The sequence below is a fragment of the Phyllobates terribilis genome, unplaced genomic scaffold, assembly GCF_046119375.1.
Source record: "Phyllobates terribilis strain yellow unplaced genomic scaffold, ASM4611937v1 Scaffold_134__1_contigs__length_4944459, whole genome shotgun sequence".
Classification (NCBI taxonomy): domain Eukaryota; kingdom Metazoa; phylum Chordata; class Amphibia; order Anura; family Dendrobatidae; genus Phyllobates; species Phyllobates terribilis.
In genome coordinates this window covers 4,882,773-4,906,460 of record NW_027362894.1, presented here as the reverse complement: position 1 = coordinate 4,906,460, position 23,688 = coordinate 4,882,773, and the positions used below count along the sequence as shown (strand labels likewise).

The 23,688-nt window shown below is 42.6% G+C and overlaps 12 non-coding genes and 1 pseudogene across 12 annotated transcripts; all 13 read left to right on the top strand.

The window, feature by feature from the left end:
* The first annotated feature begins 2,002 nt into the window (after positions 1–2,002).
* On the top strand, positions 2,003–2,175 carry LOC141204325 (U2 spliceosomal RNA; annotated as a pseudogene).
* A 1,115-nt stretch (positions 2,176–3,290) lies between these two features.
* On the top strand, positions 3,291–3,481 carry LOC141204049 (U2 spliceosomal RNA). Its single transcript, XR_012275022.1, has one exon. It is a non-coding gene; the product is annotated as a U2 spliceosomal RNA (small nuclear RNA).
* A 1,112-nt stretch (positions 3,482–4,593) lies between these two features.
* Positions 4,594–4,784, top strand: LOC141204048 (U2 spliceosomal RNA). The gene has a single exon (XR_012275021.1). It is a non-coding gene; the product is annotated as a U2 spliceosomal RNA (small nuclear RNA).
* Positions 4,785–11,174: 6,390 nt separating this feature from the next.
* Positions 11,175–11,363, top strand: LOC141204272 (U2 spliceosomal RNA). Its single transcript, XR_012275232.1, has one exon. It is a non-coding gene; the product is annotated as a U2 spliceosomal RNA (small nuclear RNA).
* A 1,115-nt stretch (positions 11,364–12,478) lies between these two features.
* Positions 12,479–12,669, top strand: LOC141204045 (U2 spliceosomal RNA). Its single transcript, XR_012275020.1, has one exon. It is a non-coding gene; the product is annotated as a U2 spliceosomal RNA (small nuclear RNA).
* A 1,115-nt stretch (positions 12,670–13,784) lies between these two features.
* LOC141204044 (U2 spliceosomal RNA) lies at positions 13,785–13,975 on the top strand. The gene has a single exon (XR_012275019.1). It is a non-coding gene; the product is annotated as a U2 spliceosomal RNA (small nuclear RNA).
* A 1,115-nt stretch (positions 13,976–15,090) lies between these two features.
* Positions 15,091–15,281, top strand: LOC141204478 (U2 spliceosomal RNA). The gene has a single exon (XR_012275340.1). It is a non-coding gene; the product is annotated as a U2 spliceosomal RNA (small nuclear RNA).
* A 1,115-nt stretch (positions 15,282–16,396) lies between these two features.
* Positions 16,397–16,587, top strand: LOC141204043 (U2 spliceosomal RNA). Its single transcript, XR_012275018.1, has one exon. It is a non-coding gene; the product is annotated as a U2 spliceosomal RNA (small nuclear RNA).
* A 1,115-nt stretch (positions 16,588–17,702) lies between these two features.
* Positions 17,703–17,893, top strand: LOC141204042 (U2 spliceosomal RNA). The gene has a single exon (XR_012275017.1). It is a non-coding gene; the product is annotated as a U2 spliceosomal RNA (small nuclear RNA).
* A 1,115-nt stretch (positions 17,894–19,008) lies between these two features.
* On the top strand, positions 19,009–19,199 carry LOC141204040 (U2 spliceosomal RNA). Its single transcript, XR_012275015.1, has one exon. It is a non-coding gene; the product is annotated as a U2 spliceosomal RNA (small nuclear RNA).
* Positions 19,200–20,314: 1,115 nt separating this feature from the next.
* LOC141204039 (U2 spliceosomal RNA) lies at positions 20,315–20,505 on the top strand. Its single transcript, XR_012275014.1, has one exon. It is a non-coding gene; the product is annotated as a U2 spliceosomal RNA (small nuclear RNA).
* A 1,115-nt stretch (positions 20,506–21,620) lies between these two features.
* LOC141204038 (U2 spliceosomal RNA) lies at positions 21,621–21,811 on the top strand. Its single transcript, XR_012275013.1, has one exon. It is a non-coding gene; the product is annotated as a U2 spliceosomal RNA (small nuclear RNA).
* Positions 21,812–22,926: 1,115 nt separating this feature from the next.
* On the top strand, positions 22,927–23,117 carry LOC141204160 (U2 spliceosomal RNA). The gene has a single exon (XR_012275131.1). It is a non-coding gene; the product is annotated as a U2 spliceosomal RNA (small nuclear RNA).
* Positions 23,118–23,688: the final 571 nt, after the last annotated feature.

Below are 23,688 nucleotides of genomic sequence, written 5' to 3'. Positions count from 1 at the left end.
TGGATTTTATGAAAGCGTTTGATAGGGTCTCCCACTTTTATCTTTTTAAAGTTATGGGAAAGATGGGGTTCCCTGATTCTTTTATTCAGAAAATTGCGCTTTTATACAAACAGTCATCTGCCCGGATTTTAGTCAATGGTTTTTTAACTAGAGAGGTGGAGCTTCTTTCCGGTGTTAAACAAGGTTGCCCCATGTCCCCACTTTTATTTGTCTGCTCCATTGAGCCACTGTTGTGCCTGCTGCGTCGGGACAAGGTGGTTAGGGGCATTTTTATTCCGGGTGGGGGTGGACAACAAGTTAAAGCCATTGGATATATGGATGACATATCTGTATATGGCACTAGCTCAGCATCTATTAACAGAGCAATTCTAATTACTGAAATTTTTAGTGCTGGGTCTGGGTTTAAGTTGAATATAAATAAATGTGACTGTATGATTATGGGTCAATGGGAGTCAGATCCGCCTAGGGTTCCCACACAAACAGTAGGAATCAAGATCCTGGGTGTCTTGTTTAATCCTGCTAATGATGGTATTGAAAACTGGGATTTGGTTTTGAATAAATTAAATCAGAAGATCTCTTTATGGCAAACTCGAAAACTAACAATGGAGGGCAAGATTCTTGTAATTAAAATGGTTTTGCTTCCTATCATTTTGTATGCCGCTATGGTTTTTCCCCCTAATTCTCTGTATCTTAAAAGACTTATGAAGCCCATGTTTTATTTTCTGTGGGGATCCAAAATGGAGAAATTGAGGAGGGAGGTGGTATGTAAAAGCAAGAAAAATGGGGGTAAAGGGTTCCCTGATTTAAAATTGTTTTTATTTATCAAGTTTTTTGTATTTTGTTGCAAAAGCTTGAATAATGTTGGGGCTTTCTCTTGTTTTCTTAGATATACAACTGGGTTTCTTTTCCGAAAGTTGAACTTCAGTATGACTGTTAATTGTCCTTTTCTCTTATCTCCCCCTAAGCATTACAAGATCTTGGAGAAGGTCATTTCAGAATATGATCTGACCCAAGTTGATCGTCAGCTTTTATTTGATCAACGTAAGTTAACAGTTATTTGTAAGGGACATGAGGAGATGGAGGATGTGTCTAATTTTTCCATCTCCAGGTGCCGCCTAGTGTGGAACAACGTGGCCTGTCCTGCACTTAGCAACTCACAAAAGGATTTAGCTTGGCAGGTTGTTCACCAATGTCTCCCTACGAGAGCTTTTCAGCATCATAGGGGGCTGGTGGCTAGTGCTAGATGTCCCAGAGAAAGATGCGCCCCAAACGAGTCAGTGTTTCATTTACTGTGGGATTGCCCCTACGCACAAGAGCTATGGCAGACGGTGGGCACCCTCCTAAAATGGATATGTGGTATACAAACCCTTAATTGTGACATTATAATATATGGGATAATTAATTGCCCAACCATGAAACAAGCACGAGTCGCATGGCTTATAATAAACTGTTTAAAAGAAGCTTTATTGAAAGTGCGCAATATATTATTGTTTAAACGTGAATTTATTCCTGTCAAAGATTGTATTGGGCTTGCTCTTTGTGAAATGTTTACATACTACCTGAGAGATTGTAAAAAGATGGGAATCAATGAAGCAAAAAAGCTATGGTGTTTGCAAATTTGGAATATGTATTTATTTATGTAAATTATATGCAAAACTGTGTTTTATGCTTTTTATGCTTTTAAGTGCATTTTAATTCTGACTCTGTATTAGTTTTATGTCATATTTTATTCCAGTATTTGTGATTTGTTTCAAATATTGTATCGGATATGTTCTTTGTGAAAAGTTTTCATACTACCTGATTGTAAAAAGATAAAGTTAAAAAGCTATGGTGTTTGCATTTGACATATGTATTTATTTATGCAAATTATATACAAAACTGTGTTTTATGATTTTTATGCTTTTATGCGCTTTTTAAATCTGACCTTGTATTTGTTTTATGTCATATTTTATTCAAGTCTTTGTGATTTGTTTGTAATTTATGATGTATGTCTGATTTAAATAAAGCTTGTTTGAAAACGGATCTGTTCTTATCAGTTTAATATCTGATACGTCCCCTATCTGGGGACCATATATTAAATGGATTTTTAGAACAGGGAGATGGAAAAAGAGCTTGCTCTGTCCACTCCACGCATTGACCTGGTATTGCAGTATCTCCAGGACCGGTGCACCCCTTCTTTAATGCAGTTTCTAAAATCAGAAAGAATTGAATTCAATGTTTTTTGTTCATTTTGCTTGTTTGTCGGATTTTGGGATGGACTCTTTGGCTTTGCTTTTCTTCTCCTCATTGGATTTTTCATGTTCAAAGTTGCAGAAGCCAGATTACAAGCTCATTTTGGTTCAACTTCAGCAACTGTGCATTGCATTGCCATGTAATGTGATGCAATGCTATCTTTCTAGCTCTCCCTTTTTACTTCCTTTTGGATAAACAGACATATTAGGCAAGCATTTTGGAGCTTTCACCTAAATAACTACAGGTGGTGAGATAAGCTGCACAATATAATTGACCTTTCATTATATTGTTGCACACACACCATCTATTTAGCAAATGCCCTTGTTATCAACAGCAGCCTTTTAAACTCACCTGAGCTAACAGGTATGTGCGCTGGTTACTCTGCTGCGCTTAAAATTTCTTTTTTGGTTTGCTACAATGCCTTTTCTGAAACGTTGTCTCCCTCTGCTGGAACACTGACTTCTTTCATTTAATGCCTGCAGACTATAAAAGAGAACCCAACCCAAAAAGTTTGGTTGATTAGTCTGTGGCATTCTGTTAAACTGTTGCTTATGGCGGTCTCTGTGAGCTTCTCAGCGACATTCAGCCAGCCAGGTATCCTGCGTGCAGTAGATGGAATGTGGCAATGGAACGCTGGCTGCGCGTGTCATAATAGGCTCTGAGCCTTTATATACCTGTGCACAGCAGCAGCCACCTTCAGTCTGCTGCTGGACAGCCAGCAGCAGCAGCAGCAGGAGAGGTATGTAATCAGGAGCCCTCCTGCTAAGGGTAGACAGCTGCTCGTTCCACCCCACCCCCCGCCTTAATTGGTTCTCCTCCCTTCCAACGGTGTTGAGGCGGGTGGGAACAGCAGGGGGTGAAGGCGCTGTGTTTAAAGAGGTGGAGTTATGCAGATCTAAACCGCGTGGATTGCAGCAGCAGCAAGCCGAAAAGTGCAGGCATGTAAGGGATCTAGAGGTTGACAACATGTCTTCTTAACGGGAGTCCAGGAGCTCATCTCCACAAATGGACTTTTCAGGATCCTTGGGTGGCTCCGTAGTTTGAAACCAATTCTGGTTATCGCTTCTCGGCCTTTTGGCTAAGATCAAGTGTAGTATCTGTTCTTATCAGTTTAATATCTGATACGTCCCCTATCTGGGGACCATATATTAAATGGATTTTTAGAACAGGGAGATGGAAAAAGAGCTTGCTCTGTCCACTCCACGCATTGACCTGGTATTGCAGTATCTCCAGGACCGGTGCACCCCTTCTTTAATGCAGTTTCTAAAATCAGAAAGAATTGAATTCAATGTTTTTTGTTCATTTTGCTTGTTTGTCGGATTTTGGGATGGACTCTTTGGCTTTGCTTTTCTTCTCCTCATTGGATTTTTCATGTTCAAAGTTGCAGAAGCCAGATTACAAGCTCATTTTGGTTCAACTTCAGCAACTGTGCATTGCATTGCCATGTAATGTGATGCAATGCTATCTTTCTAGCTCTCCCTTTTTACTTCCTTTTGGATAAACAGACATATTAGGCAAGCATTTTGGAGCTTTCACCTAAATAACTACAGGTGGTGAGATAAGCTGCACAATATAATTGACCTTTCAGTATATTGTTGCACACACACCATCTATTTAGCAAATGCCCTTGTTATCAACAGCAGCCTTTTAAACTCACCTGAGCTAACAGGTATGTGCGCTGGTTACTCTGCTGCGCTTAAAATTTCTTTTTTGGTTTGCTACAATGCCTTTTCTGAAACGTTGTCTCCCTCTGCTGGAACACTGACTTCTTTCATTTAATGCCTGCAGACTATAAAAGAGAACCCAACCCAAAAAGTTTGGTTGATTAGTCTGTGGCATTCTGTTAAACTGTTGCTTATGGCGGTCTCTGTGAGCTTCTCAGCGACATTCAGCCAGCCAGGTATCCTGCCTGCAGTAGATGGAATGTGGCAATGGAACGCTGGCTGCGCGTGTCATAATAGGCTCTGAGCCTTTATATACCTGTGCACAGCAGCAGCCACCTTCAGTCTGCTGCTGGACAGCCAGCAGCAGCAGCAGGAGAGGTATGTAATCAGGAGCCCTCCTGCTAAGGGTAGACAGCTGCTCGTTCCACCCCACCCCCCGCCTTAATTGGTTCTCCTCCCTTCCAACGGTGTTGAGGCGGGTGGGAACAGCAGGGGGTGAAGGTGCTGTGTTTAAAGAGGTGGAGTTATGCAGATCTAAAACGCGTGGATTGCAGCAGCAGCAAGCCGAAAAGTGCAGGCATGTAAGGGATCTAGAGGTTGACAACATGTCTTCTTAACGGGAGTCCAGGAGCTCATCTCCACAAATGGACTTTTCAGGATCCTTGGGTGGCTCCGTAGTTTGAAACCAATTCTGGTTATCGCTTCTCGGCCTTTTGGCTAAGATCAAGTGTAGTATCTGTTCTTATCAGTTTAATATCTGATACGTCCCCTATCTGGGGACCATATATTAAATGGATTTTTAGAACAGGGAGATGGAAAAAGAGCTTGCTCTGTCCACTCCACGCATTGACCTGGTATTGCAGTATCTCCAGGACCGGTGCACCCCTTCTTTAATGCAGTTTCTAAAATCAGAAAGAATTGAATTCAATGTTTTTTGTTCATTTTGCTTGTTTGTCGGATTTTGGGATGGACTCTTTGGCTTTGCTTTTCTTCTCCTCATTGGATTTTTCATGTTCAAAGTTGCAGAAGCCAGATTACAAGCTCATTTTGGTTCAACTTCAGCAACTGTGCATTGCATTGCCATGTAATGTGATGCAATGCTATCTTTCTAGCTCTCCCTTTTTACTTCCTTTTGGATAAACAGACATATTAGGCAAGCATTTTGGAGCTTTCACCTAAATAACTACAGGTGGTGAGATAAGCTGCACAATATAATTGACCTTTCAGTATATTGTTGCACACACACCATCTATTTAGCAAATGCCCTTGTTATCAACAGCAGCCTTTTAAACTCACCTGAGCTAACAGGTATGTGAGCTGGTTACTCTGCTGCGCTTAAAATTTCTTTTTTGGTTTGCTACAATGCCTTTTCTGAAACGTTGTCTCCCTCTGCTGGAACACTGACTTCTTTCATTTAATGCCTGCAGACTATAAAAGAGAACCCAACCCAAAAAGTTTGGTTGATTAGTCTGTGGCATTCTGTTAAACTGTTGCTTATGGCGGTCTCTGTGAGCTTCTCAGCGACATTCAGCCAGCCAGGTATCCTGCCTGCAGTAGATGGAATGTGGCAATGGAACGCTGGCTGCGCGTGTCATAATAGGCTCTGAGCCTTTATATACCTGTGCACAGCAGCAGCCACCTTCAGTCTGCTGCTGGACAGCCAGCAGCAGCAGCAGCAGGAGAGGTATGTAATCAGGAGCCCTCCTGCTAAGGGTAGACAGCTGCTCGTTCCACCCCACCCCCCTCCTTAATTGGTTCTCCTCCCTTCCAACGGTGTTGAGGCGGGTGGGAACAGCAGGGGGTGAAGGTGCTGTGTTTAAAGAGGTGGAGTTATGCAGATCTAAAACGCGTGGATTGCAGCAGCAGCAAGCCGAAAAGTGCAGGCATGTAAGGGATCTAGAGGTTGACAACATGTCTTCTTAACGGGAGTCCAGGAGCTCATCTCCACAAATGGACTTTTCAGGATCCTTGGGTGGCTCCGTAGTTTGAAACCAATTCTGGTTATCGCTTCTCGGCCTTTTGGCTACGATCAAGTGCTTTATTGCAGGAGATTGTGGTTGAAGGGCACTCGGGTACCCCTCTCCTTGGCCTGGCAGGATCGTCCACTTTGGTGGACTTAACCTGCTTGCTGCTATTAGGGAGAGGGCTTAGTCCCAGGGTAACGAGTTGCGATCCCCCAGCTTCCAGGTGTTTTTCGCTGCAAGAACACTGGGAGCGCAGATTGCAAGCGGCTGCAATTTGCAACCTTGTTGCGTTTTTCCATGGAGGTTGACCCTAACCTCGTGCCTCTTTATGCGAGGCTAAAAAACTCTATCCGAGTTCACTTCACGGCGGGTGGCTCGGATATGAGGAAATTAGGGTATGTAGTCCAGGACGTGCTCAGGAACCTTCTTGGCGTACAAAGGAATGAAATTCTCTCCATCCAGGATTATCCCAGAAGAGGTGACTATGACATCACATTCACCGGAGAAGGTATTTTTAGAGATGTACTAGAAAAGTTAAAAAAAGTTGAAAATAGTCCTGTTTTGAAAGGGATACAAATTGTTGAGCACGTCCTGGATGAGGTAAGACTGGTTATTGTAAAAATATTTTCGCCCTTTGTTTCTGCTCCAGAAGTAATGTCATTTCTAGCAATTTATTTTAAAAGTGTTAAATGTATTGGGAAGATATTAAACGAATATAACATATGGACATCTAAGTGGAAATTCCTTGTGAAGTGTACAAGAGATCCAAATACACCAGGTGGTATACGGCTCCCCCCTGCCCGTTTCAAAATTGGGCAAACAAATGGGGATTTCTTCTTTTCTGGGATGCCAGTATATTGCAGAAATTGTGGGCGCTATGGTCATTCAAAAGAAAACTGTCATGTATCATGTAGAAATTGTGCTAGTGAAGAACATGAGACAAAAGAATGCCCTAAGGAAAAGAAATGCAGTTTTTGCCAGACTCCAGGTCACTTTTATTTTTCTTGCCCTCACAGATTTCGGGAAGATGAGCAAAAGGGGAAGTCCAAGACGTCCGACCAAGGACCAAAAGATCAGACCACCCCTCAGGAGGAGGAACAACAACCTGGAGCCTCTGGAGACAATAAGGGCGTACCAAATAGTGAAGTGTCTCCAGAGTCTATGACAGGTAAAATACCAAATCCCAAAACCTGGCTGCAGGACCTGCGGGAGTCCAAAAGGAGGGCTGAGAAGGAGCAGAAGGGCACTACTGGTAAGGTCAAAAGGGACCGGCAAAAGGCCGACACAGAAGCCCATGCCCAGTCTGAGTCTCCTAGGGCTGAGGGCGCTGAGTGGATAAAGGTGGGTCCTAAGAAAAAGAAAAAGGGTGGTTCGGAGGAGGCAGCAGGAGGTGAACAGATGGACACTTCTCCTGAAGGGGACGTGGACGCTGGACCCTCAGGGGTTTCGGTCTCCGCTGCTACAGGTGGGGACCGGGATCTTGCTGCCTCTGAAGAGTCAGAGGCTCTGCCTTGTGCGCAACCTCCTCCTATAGGACGACCTTCTACAGGTCAAACAGGGGCGGCGGAACCCCTCGGGGACCCACCTGATGAGGAACTGCATGGCCAGCCAATGGAGACCCAGCGGGTTCTGCCAGCCAGCCCTCCGAGCTATGCTAGTGTAGCGTCGGGTTTATATAAATGTGGTAATCTTTCCTCCTCCACGGAGACTCTCGTGACGATACTATCAGATGAGGAGGGAGGCGCAAGCCCAGTGGTCTGATCAGGTTCATCGGACAGGTAAATCCGTTGCTCTTAGTTACCTAAGTAAAATTTCTACATTTTCTAATGATGGCTGAACTCAAAGGTATTTCCCTCAACGTGAGAGGCATAAAATCTAACACGAGAAGAACTGCTCTTTTTAATTTTTTTACGTGTTTTACTGCATCTGTATTTTTTCTGCAAGAATGTAATATCCCACATGAAATGTCATATCAAAAATATAAAGATGAGTGGAAGTGTGGGCCATCTGTCTGGTCCGGATCGAATGCTGCAGGATCAGCGGGTGTAGCCATACTTTTTAATGGGAACGTTTTAATTGATTTTATTCAGGAAATTTTACCAGGTCGTATTTTATTAGTGAAAGCTTTTATTGATGGTATTAGATGGCAGTTTTTAAATTTTTATGGATCCCCAGAGAAAAATGAAAGAGCCGAAATGCTTGATCTTTTACCATTATTTATTAATAACTCTGAACCTTTTATCTTAGCAGGGGATTTTAATTGTGTTTTAAAAGGTGAAAACCGGCGCTCCAGCTCTGTAAGCAGGAACTACGATAAAACCTCAGGTATGCTACATGATATAGTCAAAGATGCTAAATTGATAGACATATATAAAGAGTGTCATAGTGACAGCCCAGAGGACGCCGGTTTCACTTGGAGCAATGCTAATTGTAGCTCTAGGATTGATTTTATTTTTGGTTCAGATAAAACAATACCTGCCAAATGTGAAGTTTTAACTAATATATTTTCAGACCATAAACTTTTATCCTTTACCATAAAAGTAAATGACAACAAAAAATGTGGTAAGAAAAGCTGGAAAATGAACGTATCCCTTTTAACCGACCCGCAGATTTTATCAGATTTTATTGAGTTTTATAGGAAATGTAGAAAAGGGAAAAAAACAAATGAGACTATGAGTGTATGGTGGGATAGAATGAAAGTAAAAATAAAAGACTTTTTTATTAAAAAGAGTATATGTAGAGCCAAAGAAAAATATGAAGAATATAGAATTTTAAATACCCGCCTACAAACATTATTTAAGCTCAGAGACAATGGGATAGATGTACAACTTGATATTTCAAACTTAAAAGAAGAGATTTCAAAATGGCTAGAACAAAAAGGAAAAGAGATAATTTTTCGTTCTAGAGTACAACATATAGAAGAAAATGAAAAGTGTTCCAGAAATTTTTTTAGGAAAAATAAAAAAGAAAAAGTGATAATTGACCATATAGATGGTGAGAATAATATAAAAAATATGCTGGGTAAAGTTGAGGGTTTTTTTTCTAATCTTTTTAATGGAAAAAATATAGATAATAAATTAATGGATGATTCGCTGCAAGGACTAACAGCTGTTTTAGATCCCGCATCCCAAGAGTTTTTATTCCAAGTTTTAACGGAACAAGAAGTGTTAAAAACTATTAAAAGTTTTAAAACTGGAAAGGTCCCTGGTCCTGATGGCATCCCAATAGAATTTTATGTATGTTTTTATGATATTTTAAAAGATGATTTGTTTTATTTGTTTACTGAGGTTTTTAATAATAAGGTTTTATTAAATTCCTGGAAGAAAGGTAAAGTCTCCCTCCTATACAAAAAAGGCGATAAATCAAAATTAGAAAACTGGAGACCAATAACACTTTTAAATTGTGACTATAAAATAATGGCTAAAATTTGTGCAAATCGTCTAAAAGAAGTCATCAGCAAAGTTATTCATTCTAATCAAGTGTGTGGGGTGCCGGGGCGCAGTATATGGGACAATCTGAATTTAGTGAAAGACTGTATTGAGGATGTGAAAGACAGAAAGGGGAAAATGGCGATTTTATCTATTGATTTTGAAAAAGCATTTGACCGTGTCTCACACTTTTATCTTTTTAAAGTTTTAGAGAAAATGGGCATACCAGAAGGGTTTTTACTATCGCTTAAAGCATTTTACAAGGATTGTACAAGTAAGATTTTAGTGAATGGTTTTAAGACACAAGAGGTATTTTTACGGTCAGGGGTGAAACAGGGATGCCCTCTGTCCCCCCTACTGTTTATCTGTGCACTGGAACCAATGTTATGTGCAATACGCCAAAATAAACAGATATGCGGTGTCCCTCTGCCTGGAAGCGGTGGTTTGGAGGCCAAGGTTGTAGGCTACATGGATGACGTGGCGGTCTTGTGTACAGATGCACCATCACTTACGGCCACTCTCCATCAAGTGCAATCCTTTTGCCTAGCTTCTGGTTTTAAAATCAATTTTAATAAGTGTAACATTTTAAGTGTTGGGGGGATGATTTTACGTGATGTACCAATTAATGTCTCCGAATCCATTTCCATTTTAGGTATATCATTCACTGAAAATAATGATGGTTATAATAGTTGGGAAACAGTTATACAGAAAGTAAATACGAAAATATGTATGTGGAACATGAGGAGACTTACAATGGAGGGTAAAGTATTGGTTTTAAAGATGGTGATTTTACCTCTTTTATTGTATCTTAGCATGGTTTTCCCCCCGCCTGTTAATGTTTTAAAAAAGATAACCAAAACCTGTTTTACCTTCTTTTGGAACTCAAAAATGGAAAAGCTGAAAAGAGAAATCGTGATGAAATCAAAAGTAAAAGGTGGTAAAGATTTTCCAGATTTTAATAGGTTTCTTTTAATCCATCTGTTCGTTTACTGTTTTAATGCCCTTTTTAAGAATCACTATTGGTCCTTTTTTATGCGTTTTAATACAGGATTTTTTATGAGAAAGTTTGGATGGTATGAAGTTAATATATCTGTGCCCCATGCTTTTAATTTGTCGACGCATTATGAGATTTTAAGGAAAATAGTGTCCGATTTTAATTTAGGGACTAAGAAAATAGAGGAATTAAGAAATAGTAAGAAACTAATTAAAGAAATACGTAAAAGTGAGGAAATATGTAATGTTGACAGATATGATGATGACAAATCTATGTCTATCTGGAAAATGATTAACGTTTTTTATCTTTTTAATGAACAGAGAGATCTGGCTTGGAGTTGCATGCACCGCTGTCTTCCTTGCCGGGCATTCCAATACAGAAGAGGATTTGTGAGGTCTGCCATCTGCCCAAGAGCCGGATGCCAAGACGAGGAAACGGTGGAACATCTATTATGGACATGTAATTTTGCAAAGGATTTCTGGAGAAGACTGCTCCCCCTACTGGAAAGGGTGGCAGACCTCAAGGACTTTACATATAAAACTGTGCTATACGGACTTATGGAATGCCCCACAATGGACCAGTACACAATGGCTTGGAAGACAGTGAACTGCGCCAAGTCATCTCTCTGGAAAGCGCGCAACATTGCTATTTTTAAACAAGATGTTTTATCAGTGAATGATGTTTTAAGTTTATGTTTATGTGAAATGTATACTTATTATTTAATTGACAAAAAGAAGAATGTACATATTTCCAAAAAATGGCTTGTTGACCAATGGAACCTAATTATTTAAAATCTTTGTATTTTTTTGTTTTGTAAATTTCATTTGTCTTTTAACGTTTGGTATTTGTGTAATTATGCTTGTAATTTGTTAAAGTTTTAATAAACGGTTTTATCCCTCTGCAGGGGATAGCCAAATTAAAAAAAAAATCTGTTCTTATCAGTTTAATATCTGATACGTCCCCTATCTGGGGACCATATATTAAATGGATTTTTAGAACAGGGAGATGGAAAAAGAGCTTGCTCTGTCCACTCCATGCATTGACCTGGTATTGCAGTATCTCCAGGACCGGTGCACCCCTTCTTTAATGCAGTTTCTAAAATCAGAAAGAATTGAATTCAATGTTTTTTGTTCATTTTGCTTGTTTGTCGGATTTTGGGATGGACTCTTTGGCTTTGCTTTTCTTCTCCTCATTGGATTTTTCATGTTCAAAGTTGCAGAAGCCAGATTACAAGCTCATTTTGGTTCAACTTCAGCAACTGTGCATTGCATTGCCATGTAATGTGATGCAATGCTATCTTTCTAGCTCTCCCTTTTTACTTCCTTTTGGATAAACAGACATATTAGGCAAGCATTTTGGAGCTTTCACCTAAATAACTACAGGTGGTGAGATAAGCTGCACAATATAATTGACCTTTCAGTATATTGTTGCACACACACCATCTATTTAGCAAATGCCCTTGTTATCAACAGCAGCCTTTTAAACTCACCTGAGCTAACAGGTATGTGCGCTGGTTACTCTGCTGCGCTTAAAATTTCTTTTTTGGTTTGCTACAATGCCTTTTCTGAAACGTTGTCTCCTTCTGCTGGAACACTGACTTCTTTCATTTAATGCCTGCAGACTATAAAAGAGAACCCAACCCAAAAAGTTTGGTTGATTAGTCTGTGGCATTCTGTTAAACTGTTGCTTATGGCGGTCTCTGTGAGCTTCTCAGCGACATTCAGCCAGCCAGGTATCCTGCCTGCAGTAGATGGAATGTGGCAATGGAACGCTGGCTGCGCGTGTCATAATAGGCTCTGAGCCTTTATATACCTGTGCACAGCAGCAGCCACCTTCAGTCTGCTGCTGGACAGCCAGCAGCAGCAGCAGCAGGAGAGGTATGTAATCAGGAGCCCTCCTGCTAAGGGTAGACAGCTGCTCGTTCCACCCCACCCCCCGCCTTAATTGGTTCTCCTCCCTTCCAACGGTGTTGAGGCGGGTGGGAACAGCAGGGGGTGAAGGTGCTGTGTTTAAAGAGGTGGAGTTATGCAGATCTAAAACGCGTGGATTGCAGCAGCAGCAAGCCGAAAAGTGCAGGCATGTAAGGGATCTAGAGGTTGACAACATGTCTTCTTAACGGGAGTCCAGGAGCTCATCTCCACAAATGGACTTTTCAGGATCCTTGGGTGGCTCCGTAGTTTGAAACCAATTCTGGTTATCGCTTCTCGGCCTTTTGGCTAAGATCAAGTGTAGTATCTGTTCTTATCAGTTTAATATCTGATACGTCCCCTATCTGGGGACCATATATTAAATGGATTTTTAGAACAGGGAGATGGAAAAAGAGCTTGCTCTGTCCACTCCACGCATTGACCTGGTATTGCAGTATCTCCAGGACCGGTGCACCCCTTCTTTAATGCAGTTTCTAAAATCAGAAAGAATTGAATTCAATGTTTTTTGTTCATTTTGCTTGTTTGTCGGATTTTGGGATGGACTCTTTGGCTTTGCTTTTCTTCTCCTCATTGGATTTTTCATGTTCAAAGTTGCAGAAGCCAGATTACAAGCTCATTTTGGTTCAACTTCAGCAACTGTGCATTGCATTGCCATGTAATGTGATGCAATGCTATCTTTCTAGCTCTCCCTTTTTACTTCCTTTTGGATAAACAGACATATTAGGCAAGCATTTTGGAGCTTTCACCTAAATAACTACAGGTGGTGAGATAAGCTGCACAATATAATTGACCTTTCAGTATATTGTTGCACACACACCATCTATTTAGCAAATGCCCTTGTTATCAACAGCAGCCTTTTAAACTCACCTGAGCTAACAGGTATGTGCGCTGGTTACTCTGCTGCGCTTAAAATTTCTTTTTTGGTTTGCTACAATGCCTTTTCTGAAACGTTGTCTCCTTCTGCTGGAACACTGACTTCTTTCATTTAATGCCTGCAGACTATAAAAGAGAACCCAACCCAAAAAGTTTGGTTGATTAGTCTGTGGCATTCTGTTAAACTGTTGCTTATGGCGGTCTCTGTGAGCTTCTCAGCGACATTCAGCCAGCCAGGTATCCTGCCTGCAGTAGATGGAATGTGGCAATGGAACGCTGGCTGCGCGTGTCATAATAGGCTCTGAGCCTTTATATACCTGTGCACAGCAGCAGCCACCTTCAGTCTGCTGCTGGACAGCCAGCAGCAGCAGCAGCAGGAGAGGTATGTAATCAGGAGCCCTCCTGCTAAGGGTAGACAGCTGCTCGTTCCACCCCACCCCCCGCCTTAATTGGTTCTCCTCCCTTCCAACGGTGTTGAGGCGGGTGGGAACAGCAGGGGGTGAAGGTGCTGTGTTTAAAGAGGTGGAGTTATGCAGATCTAAAACGCGTGGATTGCAGCAGCAGCAAGCCGAAAAGTGCAGGCATGTAAGGGATCTAGAGGTTGACAACATGTCTTCTTAACGGGAGTCCAGGAGCTCATCTCCACAAATGGACTTTTCAGGATCCTTGGGTGGCTCCGTAGTTTGAAACCAATTCTGGTTATCGCTTCTCGGCCTTTTGGCTAAGATCAAGTGTAGTATCTGTTCTTATCAGTTTAATATCTGATACGTCCCCTATCTGGGGACCATATATTAAATGGATTTTTAGAACAGGGAGATGGAAAAAGAGCTTGCTCTGTCCACTCCACGCATTGACCTGGTATTGCAGTATCTCCAGGACCGGTGCACCCCTTCTTTAATGCAGTTTCTAAAATCAGAAAGAATTGAATTCAATGTTTTTTGTTCATTTTGCTTGTTTGTCGGATTTTGGGATGGACTCTTTGGCTTTGCTTTTCTTCTCCTCATTGGATTTTTCATGTTCAAAGTTGCAGAAGCCAGATTACAAGCTCATTTTGGTTCAACTTCAGCAACTGTGCATTGCATTGCCATGTAATGTGATGCAATGCTATCTTTCTAGCTCTCCCTTTTTACTTCCTTTTGGATAAACAGACATATTAGGCAAGCATTTTGGAGCTTTCACCTAAATAACTACAGGTGGTGAGATAAGCTGCACAATATAATTGACCTTTCAGTATATTGTTGCACACACACCATCTATTTAGCAAATGCCCTTGTTATCAACAGCAGCCTTTTAAACTCACCTGAGCTAACAGGTATGTGCGCTGGTTACTCTGCTGCGCTTAAAATTTCTTTTTTGGTTTGCTACAATGCCTTTTCTGAAACGTTGTCTCCCTCTGCTGGAACACTGACTTCTTTCATTTAATGCCTGCAGACTGTAAAAGAGAACCCAACCCAAAAAGTTTGGTTGATTAGTCTGTGGCATTCTGTTAAACTGTTGCTTATGGCGGTCTCTGTGAGCTTCTCAGCGACATTCAGCCAGCCAGGTATCCTGCCTGCAGTAGATGGAATGTGGCAATGGAACGCTGGCTGCGCGTGTCATAATAGGCTCTGAGCCTTTATATACCTGTGCACAGCAGCAGCCACCTTCAGTCTGCTGCTGGACAGCCAGCAGCAGCAGCAGCAGGAGAGGTATGTAATCAGGAGCCCTCCTGCTAAGGGTAGACAGCTGCTCGTTCCACCCCACCCCCCGCCTTAATTGGTTCTCCTCCCTTCCAACGGTGTTGAGGCGGGTGGGAACAGCAGGGGGTGAAGGTGCTGTGTTTAAAGAGGTGGAGTTATGCAGATCTAAAACGCGTGGATTGCAGCAGCAGCAAGCCGAAAAGTGCAGGCATGTAAGGGATCTAGAGGTTGACAACATGTCTTCTTAACGGGAGTCCAGGAGCTCATCTCCACAAATGGACTTTTCAGGATCCTTGGGTGGCTCCGTAGTTTGAAACCAATTCTGGTTATCGCTTCTCGGCCTTTTGGCTAAGATCAAGTGTAGTATCTGTTCTTATCAGTTTAATATCTGATACGTCCCCTATCTGGGGACCATATATTAAATGGATTTTTTGAACAGGGAGATGGAAAAAGAGCTTGCTCTGTCCACTCCACGCATTGACCTGGTATTGCAGTATCTCCAGGACCGGTGCACCCCTTCTTTAATGCAGTTTCTAAAATCAGAAAGAATTGAATTCAATGTTTTTTGTTCATTTTGCTTGTTTGTCGGATTTTGGGATGGACTCTTTGGCTTTGCTTTTCTTCTCCTCATTGGATTTTTCATGTTCAAAGTTGCAGAAGCCAGATTACAAGCTCATTTTGGTTCAACTTCAGCAACTGTGCATTGCATTGCCATGTAATGTGATGCAATGCTATCTTTCTAGCTCTCCCTTTTTACTTCCTTTTGGATAAACAGACATATTAGGCAAGCATTTTGGAGCTTTCACCTAAATAACTACAGGTGGTGAGATAAGCTGCACAATATAATTGACCTTTCAGTATATTGTTGCACACACACCATCTATTTAGCAAATGCCCTTGTTATCAACAGCAGCCTTTTAAACTCACCTGAGCTAACAGGTATGTGCGCTGGTTACTCTGCTGCGCTTAAAATTTCTTTTTTGGTTTGCTACAATGCCTTTTCTGAAACGTTGTCTCCTTCTGCTGGAACACTGACTTCTTTCATTTAATGCCTGCAGACTATAAAAGAGAACCCAACCCAAAAAGTTTGGTTGATTAGTCTGTGGCATTCTGTTAAACTGTTGCTTATGGCGGTCTCTGTGAGCTTCTCAGCGACATTCAGCCAGCCAGGTATCCTGCCTGCAGTAGATGGAATGTGGCAATGGAACGCTTTCTGCGCGTGTCATAATAGGCTCTGAGCCTTTATATACCTGTGCACAGCAGCAGCCACCTTCAGTCTGCTGCTGGACAGCCAGCAGCAGCAGCAGCAGGAGAGGTATGTAATCAGGAGCCCTCCTGCTAAGGGTAGACAGCTGCTCGTTCCACCCCACCCCCCACCTTAATTGGTTCTCCTCCCTTCCAACGGTGTTGAGGCGGGTGGGAACAGCAGGGGGTGAAGGTGCTGTGTTTAAAGAGGTGGAGTTATGCAGATCTAAAACGCGTGGATTGCAGCAGCAGCAAGCCGAAAAGTGCAGGCATGTAAGGGATCTAGAGGTTGACAACATGTCTTCTTAACGGGAGTCCAGGAGCTCATCTCCACAAATGGACTTTTCAGGATCCTTGGGTGGCTCCGTAGTTTGAAACCAATTCTGGTTATCGCTTCTCGGCCTTTTGGCTAAGATCAAGTGTAGTATCTGTTCTTATCAGTTTAATATCTGATACGTCCCCTATCTGGGGACCATATATTAAATGGATTTTTAGAACAGGGAGATGGAAAAAGAGCTTGCTCTGTCCACTCCACGCATTGACCTGGTATTGCAGTATCTCCAGGACCGGTGCACCCCTTCTTTAATGCAGTTTCTAAAATCAGAAAGAATTGAATTCAATGTTTTTTGTTCATTTTGCTTGTTTGTCGGATTTTGGGATGGACTCTTTGGCTTTGCTTTTCTTCTCCTCATTGGATTTTTCATGTTCAAAGTTGCAGAAGCCAGATTACAAGCTCATTTTGGTTCAACTTCAGCAACTGTGCATTGCATTGCCATGTAATGTGATGCAATGCTATCTTTCTAGCTCTCCCTTTTTACTTCCTTTTGGATAAACAGACATATTAGGCAAGCATTTTGGAGCTTTCACCTAAATAACTACAGGTGGTGAGATAAGCTGCACAATATAATTGACCTTTCAGTATATTGTTGCACACACACCATCTATTTAGCAAATGCCCTTGTTATCAACAGCAGCCTTTTAAACTCACCTGAGCTAACAGGTATGTGCGCTGGTTACTCTGCTGCGCTTAAAATTTCTTTTTTGGTTTGCTACAATGCCTTTTCTGAAACGTTGTCTCCTTCTGCTGGAACACTGACTTCTTTCATTTAATGCCTGCAGACTATAAAAGAGAACCCAACCCAAAAAGTTTGGTTGATTAGTCTGTGGCATTCTGTTAAACTGTTGCTTATGGCGGTCTCTGTGAGCTTCTCAGCGACATTCAGCCAGCCAGGTATCCTGCCTGCAGTAGATGGAATGTGGCAATGGAACGCTGGCTGCGCGTGTCATAATAGGCTCTGAGCCTTTATATACCTGTGCACAGCAGCAGCCACCTTCAGTCTGCTGCTGGACAGCCAGCAGCAGCAGCAGCAGGAGAGGTATGTAATCAGGAGCCCTCCTGCTAAGGGTAGACAGCTGCTCGTTCCACCCCACCCCCCGCCTTAATTGGTTCTCCTCCCTTCCAATGGTGTTGAGGCGGGTGGGAACAGCAGGGGGTGAAGGTGCTGTGTTTAAAGAGGTGGAGTTATGCAGATCTAAAACGCGTGGATTGCAGCAGCAGCAAGCCGAAAAGTGCAGGCATGTAAGGGATCTAGAGGTTGACAACATGTCTTCTTAACGGGAGTCCAGGAGCTCATCTCCACAAATGGACTTTTCAGGATCCTTGGGTGGCTCCGTAGTTTGAAACCAATTCTGGTTATCGCTTCTCGGCCTTTTGGCTAAGATCAAGTGTAGTATCTGTTCTTATCAGTTTAATATCTGATACGTCCCCTATCTGGGGACCATATATTAAATGGATTTTTAGAACAGGGAGATGGAAAAAGAGCTTGCTCTGTCCACTCCACGCATTGACCTGGTATTGCAGTATCTCCAGGACCGGTGCACCCCTTCTTTAATGCAGTTTCTAAAATCAGAAAGAATTGAATTCAATGTTTTTTGTTCATTTTGCTTGTTTGTCGGATTTTGGGATGGACTCTTTGGCTTTGCTTTTCTTCTCCTCATTGGATTTTTCATGTTCAAAGTTGCAGAAGCCAGATTACAAGCTCATTTTGGTTCAACTTCAGCAACTGTGCATTGCATTGCCATGTAATGTGATGCAATGCTATCTTTCTAGCTCTCCCTTTTTACTTCCTTTTGGATAAACAGACATATTAGGCAAGCATTTTGGAGCTTTCACCTAAATAACTACAGGTGGTGAGATAAGCTGCACAATATAATTGACCTTTCAGTATATTGTTGCACACACACCATCTATTTAGCAAATGCCCTTGTTATCAACAGCAGCCTTTTAAACTCACCTGAGCTAACAGGTATGTGCGCTGGTTACTCTGCTGCGCTTAAAATTTCTTTTTTGGTTTGCTACAATGCCTTTTCTGAAACGTTGTCTCCTTCTGCTGGAACACTGACTTCTTTCATTTAATGCCTGCAGACTATAAAAGAGAACCCAACCCAAAAAGTTTGGTTGATTAGTCTGTGGCATTCTGTTAAACTGTTGCTTATGGCGGTCTCTGTGAGCTTCTCAGCGACATTCAGCCAGCCAGGTATCCTGCCTGCAGTAGATGGAATGTGGCAATGGAACGCTGGCTGCGCGTGTCATAATAGGCTCTGAGCCTTTATATACCTGTGCACAGCAGCAGCCACCTTCAGTCTGCTGCTGGACAGCCAGCAGCAGCAGCAGCAGGAGAGGTATGTAATCAGGAGCCCTCCTGCTAAGGGTAGACAGCTGCTCGTTCCACCCCACCCCCCGCCTTAATTGGTTCTCCTCCCTTCCAACGGTGTTGAGGCGGGTGGGAACAGCAGGGGGTGAAGGTGCTGTGTTTAAAGAGGTGGAGTTATGCAGATCTAAAACGCGTGGATTGCAGCAGCAGCAAGCCGAAAAGTGCAGGCATGTAAGGGATCTAGAGGTTGACAACATGTCTTCTTAACGGGAGTCCAGGAGCTCATCTCCACAAATGGACTTTTCAGGATCCTTGGGTGGCTCCGTAGTTTGAAACCAATTCTGGTTATCGCTTCTCGGCCTTTTGGCTAAGATCAAGTGTAGTATCTGTTCTTATCAGTTTAATATCTGATACGTCCCCTATCTGGGGACCATATATTAAATGGATTTTTAGAACAGGGAGATGGAAAAAGAGCTTGCTCTGTCCACTCCACGCATTGACCTGGTATTGCAGTATCTCCAGGACCGGTGCACCCCTTCTTTAATGCAGTTTCTAAAATCAGAAAGAATTGAATTCAATGTTTTTTGTTCATTTTGCTTGTTTGTCGGATTTTGGGATGGACTCTTTGGCTTTGCTTTTCTTCTCCTCATTGGATTTTTCATGTTCAAAGTTGCAGAAGCCAGATTACAAGCTCATTTTGGTTCAACTTCAGCAACTGTGCATTGCATTGCCATGTAATGTGATGCAATGCTATCTTTCTAGCTCTCCCTTTTTACTTCCTTTTGGATAAACAGACATATTAGGCAAGCATTTTGGAGCTTTCACCTAAATAACTACAGGTGGTGAGATAAGCTGCACAATATAATTGACCTTTCAGTATATTGTTGCACACACACCATCTATTTAGCAAATGCCCTTGTTATCAACAGCAGCCTTTTAAACTCACCTGAGCTAACAGGTATGTGCGCTGGTTACTCTGCTGCGCTTAAAATTTCTTTTTTGGTTTGCTACAATGCCTTTTCTGAAACGTTGTCTCCTTCTGCTGGAACACTGACTTCTTTCATTTAATGCCTGCAGACTATAAAAGAGAACCCAACCCAAAAAGTTTGGTTGATTAGTCTGTGGCATTCTGTTAAACTGTTGCTTATGGCGGTCTCTGTGAGCTTCTCAGCGACATTCAGCCAGCCAGGTATCCTGCCTGCAGTAGATGGAATGTGGCAATGGAACGCTGGCTGCGCGTGTCATAATAGGCTCTGAGCCTTTATATACCTGTGCACAGCAGCAGCCACCTTCAGTCTGCTGCTGGACAGCCAGCAGCAGCAGCAGCAGGAGAGGTATGTAATCAGGAGCCCTCCTGCTAAGGGTAGACAGCTGCTCGTTCCACCCCACCCCCCGCCTTAATTGGTTCTCCTCCCTTCCAACGGTGTTGAGGCGGGTGGGAACAGCAGGGGGTGAAGGTGCTGTGTTTAAAGAGGTGGAGTTATGCAGATCTAAAACGCGTGGATTGCAGCAGCAGCAAGCCGAAAAGTGCAGGCATGTAAGGGATCTAGAGGTTGACAACATGTCTTCTTAACGGGAGTCCAGGAGCTCATCTCCACAAATGGACTTTTCAAGATCCTTGGGTGGCTCCGTAGTTTGAAACCAATTCTGGTTATCGCTTCTCGGCCTTTTGGCTAAGATCAAGTGTAGTATCTGTTCTTATCAGTTTAATATCTGATACGTCCCCTATCTGGGGACCATATATTAAATGGATTTTTAGAACAGGGAGATGGAAAAAGAGCTTGCTCTGTCCACTCCACGCATTGACCTGGTATTGCAGTATCTCCAGGACCGGTGCACCCCTTCTTTAATGCAGTTTCTAAAATCAGAAAGAATTGAATTCAATGTTTTTTGTTCATTTTGCTTGTTTGTCGGATTTTGGGATGGACTCTTTGGCTTTGCTTTTCTTCTCCTCATTGGATTTTTCATGTTCAAAGTTGCAGAAGCCAGATTACAAGCTCATTTTGGTTCAACTTCAGCAACTGTGCATTGCATTGCCATGTAATGTGATGCAATGCTATCTTTCTAGCTCTCCCTTTTTACTTCCTTTTGGATAAACAGACATATTAGGCAAGCATTTTGGAGCTTTCACCTAAATAACTACAGGTGGTGAGATAAGCTGCACAATATAATTGACCTTTCAGTATATTGTTGCACACACACCATCTATTTAGCAAATGCCCTTGTTATCAACAGCAGCCTTTTAAACTCACCTGAGCTAACAGGTATGTGCGCTGGTTACTCTGCTGCGCTTAAAATTTCTTTTTTGGTTTGCTACAATGCCTTTTCTGAAACGTTGTCTCCTTCTGCTGGAACACTGACTTCTTTCATTTAATGCCTGCAGACTATAAAAGAGAACCCAACCCAAAAAGTTTGGTTGATTAGTCTGTGGCATTCTGTTAAACTGTTGCTTATGGCGGTCTCTGTGAGCTTCTCAGCGACATTCAGCCAGCCAGGTATCCTGCCTGCAGTAGATGGAATGTGGCAATGGAACGCTGGCTGCGCGTGTCATAATAGGCTCTGAGCCTTTATATACCTGTGCACAGCAGCAGCCACCTTCAGTCTGCTGCTGGACAGCCAGCAGCAGCAGCAGCAGGAGAGGTATGTAATCAGGAGCCCTCCTGCTAAGGGTAGACAGCTGCTCGTTCCACCCCACCCCCCGCCTTAATTGGTTCTCCTCCCTTCCAACGGTGTTGAGGCGGGTGGGAACAGCAGGGGGTGAAGGTGCTGTGTTTAAAGAGGTGGAGTTATGCAGATCTAAAACGCGTGGATTGCAGCAGCAGCAAGCCGAAAAGTGCAGGCATGTAAGGGATCTAGAGGTTGACAACATGTCTTCTTAACGGGAGTCCAGGAGCTCATCTCCACAAATGGACTTTTCAGGATCCTTGGGTGGCTCCGTAGTTTGAAACCAATTCTGGTTATCGCTTCTCGGCCTTTTGGCTAAGATCAAGTGTAGTATCTGTTCTTATCAGTTTAATATCTGATACGTCCCCTATCTGGGGACCATATATTAAATGGATTTTTAGAACAGGGAGATGGAAAAAGAGCTTGCTCTGTCCACTCCACGCATTGACCTGGTATTGCAGTATCTCCAGGACCGGTGCACCCCTTCTTTAATGCAGTTTCTAAAATCAGAAAGAATTGAATTCAATGTTTTTTGTTCATTTTGCTTGTTTGTCGGATTTTGGGATGGACTCTTTGGCTTTGCTTTTCTTCTCCTCATTGGATTTTTCATGTTCAAAGTTGCAGAAGCCAGATTACAAGCTCATTTTGGTTCAACTTCAGCAACTGTGCATTGCATTGCCATGTAATGTGATGCAATGCTATCTTTCTAGCTCTCCCTTTTTACTTCCTTTTGGATAAACAGACATATTAGGCAAGCATTTTGGAGCTTTCACCTAAATAACTACAGGTGGTGAGATAAGCTGCACAATATAATTGACCTTTCAGTATATTGTTGCACACACACCATCTATTTAGCAAATGCCCTTGTTATCAACAGCAGCCTTTTAAACTCACCTGAGCTAACAGGTATGTGCGCTGGTTACTCTGCTGCGCTTAAAATTTCTTTTTTGGTTTGCTACAATGCCTTTTCTGAAACGTTGTCTCCTTCTGCTGGAACACTGACTTCTTTCATTTAATGCCTGCAGACTATAAAAGAGAACCCAACCCAAAAAGTTTGGTTGATTAGTCTGTGGCATTCTGTTAAACTGTTGCTTATGGCGGTCTCTGTGAGCTTCTCAGCGACATTCAGCCAGCCAGGTATCCTGCCTGCAGTAGATGGAATGTGGCAATGGAACGCTGGCTGCGCGTGTCATAATAGGCTCTGAGCCTTTATATACCTGTGCACAGCAGCAGCCACCTTCAGTCTGCTGCTGGACAGCCAGCAGCAGCAGCAGCAGGAGAGGTATGTAATCAGGAGCCCTCCTGCTAAGGGTAGACAGCTGCTCGTTCCACCCCACCCCCCGCCTTAATTGGTTCTCCTCCCTTCCAACGGTGTTGAGGCGGGTGGGAACAGCAGGGGGTGAAGGTGCTGTGTTTAAAGAGGTGGAGTTATGCAGATCTAAAACGCGTGGATTGCAGCAGCAGCAAGCCGAAAAGTGCAGGCATGTAAGGGATCTAGAGGTTGACAACATGTCTTCTTAACGGGAGTCCAGGAGCTCATCTCCACAAATGGACTTTTCAGGATCCTTGGGTGGCTCCGTAGTTTGAAACCAATTCTGGTTATCGCTTCTCGGCCTTTTGGCTAAGATCAAGTGTAGTATCTGTTCTTATCAGTTTAATATCTGATACGTCCCCTATCTGGGGACCATATATTAAATGGATTTTTAGAACAGGGAGATGGAAAAAGAGCTTGCTCTGTCCACTCCACGCATTGAACTGGTATTGCAGTATCTCCAGGACCGGTGCACCCCTTCTTTAATGCAGTTTCTAAAATCAGAAAGAATTGAATTCAATGTTTTTTGTTCATTTTGCTTGTTTGTCGGATTTTGGGATGGACTCTTTGGCTTTGCTTTTCTTCTCCTCATTGGATTTTTCATGTTCAAAGTTGCAGAAGCCAGATTACAAGCTCATTTTGGTTCAACTTCAGCAACTGTGCATTGCATTGCCATGTAATGTGATGCAATGCTATCTTTCTAGCTCTCCCTTTTTAGTTCCTTTTGGATAAACAGACATATTAGGCAAGCATTTTGGAGCTTTCACCTAAATAACTACAGGTGGTGAGATAAGCTGCACAATATAATTGACCTTTCAGTATATTGTTGCACACACACCATCTATTTAGCAAATGCCCTTGTTATCAACAGCAGCCTTTTAAACTCACCTGAGCTAACAGGTATGTGCGCTGGTTACTCTGCTGCGCTTAAAATTTCTTTTTTGGTTTGCTACAATGCCTTTTCTGAAACGTTGTCTCCTTCTGCTGGAACACTGACTTCTTTCATTTAATGCCTGCAGACTATAAAAGAGAACCCAACCCAAAAAGTTTG